General features: G+C 44.6%; 1 pseudogene; it reads right to left on the bottom strand.

Annotated features, from left to right (window-relative positions):
• The window catches only part of LOC141312756 (uncharacterized), a 145,932-nt pseudogene that overhangs the window by 51,611 nt on the left and 87,969 nt on the right, over positions 1-6,352 (bottom strand).

Raw genomic sequence — 6,352 nt, 5'->3', positions numbered from 1 at the left:
AGTAATGGATGCACCAGATGTCCGTCCAGGAGACCCTGAAGCCTTCGAAAGGTTTGCATTACAAGTTCAAGCCCTGGTAGGACTGCTGAAATCCCTGGGACCAGATGGGGATGCCGAATTGAGGTGTGGTTCTCACGTAGTTCGCCTGCTGACCAAGCTGCCACCTGATTTAAGAGCTGCTTTTAGGAGACAAATGCTGCCTAGTCAAGCTTCAAGCTTTACGCTCCCAGAGTTCTCCAAATGGTTGCAAGCTGAATCATGGTGTCAAAGTAGTGATGTGGTGGGAAACATTCAGACAAAGGGATGGCCAAAGCAAAAGCATGACAAACACAAAGATCAGAGGTCAAGACCAGCTACTGTGCTGCATGGAGCAGGCAGTCCTGCTACGAATGCAACTTCCTCAATCAAACCTGCCTCTTCGTCAGAGAACAAGGTGAAAAGTAAAGCATATTGTCCTTATTGTGAGAATGCAGACCATTTCCTTAGTCAGTGCGCCAACTTTCAGCAGCTCACTACTGAACAAGTGACGCACTGGATTCAGATTAACAAACGTTGCTGGAAGTGCGGAAGGTCACATTTAGCGGCACAGTGCAACCTGAAGAAACCCTGTAACAAGTGTAAAGGGAAACATTTGCTGATACTCCATGACATCAATTATAAGTCAGTCAAAGATACTTCTCCAGCATCAAGTTCCATTGCAGAAACCTTATACCTGGATAAACCTGGAACAGATAGCCGGGTCCTTCTCAAGGTTGTCAGAGTTTTACTCAGATACAGTAATCGTACTTAGGACACTTATGCTATCCTAGATGACGGATCCGAACGCACCATCTTGTTGTTTGCAGCAGCTCAGAAACTGAATCTGAAAGGTGAAAAGGAAGAGCTATCCATCAGAACCATCCATCAGAATGTGTCACGACTGCAAGGCTCGAAGGTTTCATTCAGCATCTCTCCAGTGGCCCAACCGCATAAGACATACCAAATCAAGCAAGCCTTCACAGCTGACCACCTAGGGTTAGCTCAACAATCCTATCCTATGGAAGCCCTTGTAAGCAGGTACAAACACCTAAAGGGTCTCCCTATCCAGTCCTTTGAAAAGATTCACCCACTCCTGCTGATTGGTGCCGATCAGACTCATCTAATTACCCCAATAGCGCCAGTTAACCTGGGACCCCCTGGCGGGCCAGCCGCCATCAAAACAAGACTGGGTTGGACACTACAGGGCCCAGCAAAGCTCCTTCTGAATCCTCTTCATCCTCGGCAGGTCCTTTTCACATCTTTGTAATCCAATCAAACAGAGCTGATGAGAAATGTGGCAAAGTTATGGGAACTGGACATTCTCCCCTATCGTAATGAGAAACAGGTTACTCGCTCCAGAGAGGATCAGGCAGCCCTGGAAATCCTGAACAAAGGAACTGTGAGAGTGGAGGTAAATGGCATCCAGAGGTACGCTACCCCCTTGTTACGTAAACCCAGCATGGCTTGTCTTAACTCCTCTGAAGAAGCAGTAATGCCACTCCTTCGTGGAACTGAAAAGCATCTCCTGAGAGACCCAGAACGAGCAGCGACTTATTCTGCGGAGATCAAGAAATTGGTTGAGGAAGGTTATGTGGTCAAACTGGATCCAGACAAACCATCACAGTGCTCTGAGAGGTGGTTCATACCCCATCATATGGTCACTCATAATGACAAAAATCGACTGGTCTTCAACTGCTCTTTCCGGTACAAAGGAATGAACCTAAACGAATCCCTACTACCTGGCCCAGTACTAGGTCCGTCTCTCCTTGGAGTCCTGATAAGATTCAGGGAGCATTATGTAGCAGTGAGTGGGGACGTGAAAGGAATGTTCCATCAAGTTCGACTTCTGGAACAAGACAGACCTGTTCTGCGATTTGTATGGAGAGATATGGAACGAGACCGAGAGCCAGACATCTATGAGTGGCAGGTGCTCCCATTTGGCACTACTTGCAGCCCTTGCTGCGCCTCTTACGCCCTGCATAAACATGTCCTTGACAACACAGAGTCGGGTGATGACCTACAATACACTATTCAAAGTAGCTTCTATGTTGACAACTGTCTTCAGAGCCTGAACACAGCTAATGAGGCCAGAGAGCTGATTGACCGTCTCAGAGAGCTGCTGGGTAGCGGAGGATTTAATATCAGGCAGTGGGCTTCAAACCGACCTGAAGTGGTAAGCCATCTACCTACAGAAGCTCAGTCTACCAGTACTGAACTGTGGTTGTCACAAAAGGAAACGGAAGTTTGTGAATCCACTCTAGGTCTGCACTGGCACTGTCCCACCGACACTCTTAGGTACAAGCACCGTCCCTTAAAATATGGGCCACCCACAATGCGTAACTTATATAGAGTCCTTGCCAGTCAATATGACCCGCTGGGCTTCATTCTCCCCTACACAACCAGGGCAAAAATACTGATCCAGAAACTGTGGGCTAAGCCAAGAGAATGGGACGATCCTCTATTCCCTGACGAACTTCTGCAGAACTGGCTGCAGTGGGAGGATGAACTCATGGATGCCTTAAATGCAGTAACCTCCCACACAGACATTCCAGATGCCAACCAGTTTACAACCTACAGTGAATTACTGGAAGCTGCTGCACGATGTGTTCATGGGGCGGCGAGCGGAGAGCCACTAACCGCTGGAGACTTCTTACAAGCAGAAATACTTCAGTGGAGAGCATCTCAACGGGATAGTTTCTTTGATGACTACCAATGCCTGAAACAAGGTAAACCTCTCCCTTCTAACAGTAAACTACTCACCTTGAGTCCAGAGCTGGACAAAGAGATGGATGTTATTCGAGTAGGGGGAAGACTTCGACGAGCTGCGGCACTCGACATAGCCACTAAGCACCCAATTGTCCTTGACCCCAGTCATGCCCTTACCAAACTCATAATTCAAGATTATGATCACCAGTTGAAACATCCAGGTCCTGAGAGAGTCCTAGCGGAAATCAGGAGGAAGTTTTGGATTCTGCGTGGCCGAGAGGCCATCCGCAATTACCAGTTTCGATGCACTGACTGTCGGAGATGGAGAGCCAACCCAGAAATCCCACAAATGTCAGACTTACCTGTAGCCCGACTTCAGCTATTTAAGCCTGCATTTTACTCCACAGGGATGGATTGCTTTGGGCCCTTCTCTGTAAAGATTGGACGGAGAGTAGAGAAAAGATGGGGAATAATTTGGAAGTGCTTGACAACCCGGTGTGTCCACCTAGACATACTATCAAGTATTGACTCTGATTCCTTCCTCATGGCATTCAGGAGGTTTGTGGCACGTCGAGGAACACCCTTCGAACTTTGGTCTGATCAAAGGACTAATTTTAAGGGAGGGGAGAGGGAATTGCATGAAGCCTTTGAAAGTATGTCCCCTGAGTTACAGCTACAGTTAGCGAAACAGAAAGTTCACTTCCGCTTCAATCCACCTGGAGCTCCTCACTTCGGAGGAGCATGGGAACGGGAGATACGATCTGTTAAATCAGCTCTGTATGCCACTGTCGGTGCTCAGTCTGTCACAGAGGAAGTCCTCAGAACAGTGTTAACTGAAGTAGAGGGAATACTGAATTCCAAACCTCTTGGATACCTCTCCTCTGATGTCTCAGATATTGATCCTGTTACCCCAAATCACCTTCTCATGGGGCGGCCTGATGGCTCTCTCCCACAGGTTGTATATCCTCAAAGCGAAATGATCAGTCGGAAACGATGGCGCCACAGTCAGATCCTGACTGACTTATTCTGGTCTGCGTTCATCAAGTACTATCTACCCAATCTGCAGAATCGATCTAAATGGCAGAGGGATGTTAAAGACATTGCCATTGGAAACATTGTTATGCTGGTAGACCCTCAGTTGCCTAGAGCTATGTGGTCGATCGGAAAAGTCACCAACGTCATGCCATGTGCGGATGGGCACATCAGAACTGCGGAGGTGCTAATCAAGGGACGGACCTATACCAGACCAGTTTCCAGGATGATTGTACTTCCTGCCATTCCTGATGACACAGATACCACTTATTTGTGGGCCATTTAACAAATTTAGTGCCTAAATTTGGGGGCGGCTGTACAGAAGGCCCTCAATTAAACTAGTATGTATATAGTTAGTTTATTCGCATTACCCACTTTATCCAGTGTGTGGCAGTATACCCTCATTTATCTTAGACGCAAGTGTTGCATCAGCCGTAGCTGCGATTGCGTTATGAGGATATTGCCATAAGCTCCGGTCAGGTGTGGACTGTTGGCACTTGGTTCCTGCTAAATTACCGCTGTTCTGTTCATTCCTTAATGTGGGTTTAGTTGGTGTGCGTCAATGACGATATGTAAGTGCACTGTTGTTATTAATGTTACGTTGAGATCGTTTCTAGTCACTGTTTAATGTTGTGATGTGACGATGCAGCCTAATGCTAAGCTAATCATGACTGATAATGAAGGATATCATTTGTACAGGGTTTGTCTAGCTTTAAGTGATTATTTACGGTGACTAGCCATTCTGTAATCATTTGTATTCAGTGGCTGCAGTTTATTACTTTATAGAGAACTGCTGTTCTATTGCTAATGTATATATACTATACGTGTAACATCATCCCAATCTTAGCATGTGAGTATAATACTGTATTGTTTGGGATGATAATATTGCAGTTAGTAATCATTCCTTCTTTTTGTTCATTTAGAACCACATCCATATATTCCTAATTGCCTTCTGTGTAAATTGGAACTACAGAAAGAAATCCCTGTATGCCATACCATGCTGATTCTGAATCCTAATCATCCAAGTAAACCTACATCAACCTGATTCTGTCTCCCTGAGTCGTGACTGACATCCTGTAGCGAATACAGTATATTACCAGCCAACCAAGTCATTCCTATCCCTTCTTTACACTACTAGTGTTTATCCAGTTATGGCCAGCTACATTATTACCTTATTAGACATTATAAACTCACATCCCACACAGAATATGTTGTCTTTTTTGCTATTGTCATCACACACTGAACTGCCTAAGTCTGATTGGGACCATGGGCCTCCAAATATGAAGACCAGCCTAATAGGTCAACAATGGGGTCATGGGCAAAATCAGTCTCAAATGCCCTTGAATAAAAACAAAACCATTCACAACAGAACTTTCAAATCTGTGGACTCAACCAAAATAAATGACCCAATGTTCACATGTTGGACTTACATTTAATACATTTTATCTTCATGAGCCGCAGGGTGTAATTTGGATTTGTTTGTGCATGTGTTGTTTTACTTTTAAAGGTTTGGTGCCCATCCACTTCGATTATATGACTGACAGACTGCACCGGTTTTAGTCAAAAATCTTCGTTTGTGTTCTGCTGAAGAAACAAAGTCACCTACATCTTAGATGCCCTGGGGGTAAGCAGATAAACATCAAATTTTCATTTCTGGGTGAACTATCCCTTTAACATAATTCCATAGCTGTAGATGTGTGAAGAAATGAGAAGAGGGTAATCCAATGAATCACTCTGTTGTCTAAACATGATTTTGCAAATGGTTTTTCAGGTCATTTTGATATATGAAACTCTCCTCACAATGAAGACACTTGTAAGGTCTCTCTCCTGTGTGTATTCTCATGTGAACTTTTAGGGTTCCTTTAACCGTGAATCTCTTTCCACACTGAGGGCAGGTGAAAGGTTTTTCTCCAGTGTGAACTCTCATGTGATTCTCAAGGTTTGCTTTGTGTGTAAAACTCTTTCCACAGTGATGACACATGAAAGGCGTTTCTCCAATGTGAATTTCAACATGTTCCTTAAGGTGATTCATGTCTGTGAAACTCTTTTCACATTGATGACATTTAAAACCGTTCTCTCTTGAATGAATCCTCATGTGATTATTAAGGCTTAAATTATTTCTGAAACACTTTCCACACTGATTGCATGTGAACGGGTTCTCTCCCGTGTGACTTCTAATGTGAATCTTAAGGTTTCCTTTAACCGTGAAACTCTTTCCACACTGAGGACAGATGTAAGGTTTCTCTCCGGTGTGAATTCTCATGTGGATATTAAGGCTTTCTCTGTATGAGAAACATTTTCCACACTGATCACATGTGAAAGGCTTCTCTCCAGTGTGAACTCTCATGTGAAGTTTTTCTTTTTGATTCCAGGTTTTTCCACACAGTTTGCAGATGAAAGGCTTCTCTCCAGCGTGAATCCTCATATGATTAGAAACGGTTGATTTATGTGACCACATTCAAACGGCTTCTCTCCAGTGTGAACTCTCAGGTGACTCTTAAAATCCTCTGTTCTTAGGAAGCTCTTCTCACAATGTTGGCAGGTGTAAGGTTTCTCTCCAGTGTGAATTTTCATGTGGACTTTAAGGTTTCCGTTT

This window comes from Garra rufa, unplaced genomic scaffold (genome assembly GCF_049309525.1).
Source record: "Garra rufa unplaced genomic scaffold, GarRuf1.0 hap1_unplaced_005, whole genome shotgun sequence".
Lineage (NCBI taxonomy): Eukaryota > Metazoa > Chordata > Actinopteri > Cypriniformes > Cyprinidae > Garra > Garra rufa.
The sequence above is the reverse complement of the archived record's forward strand: the minus strand, read 5'-3'. Positions and strand labels throughout refer to the sequence as shown.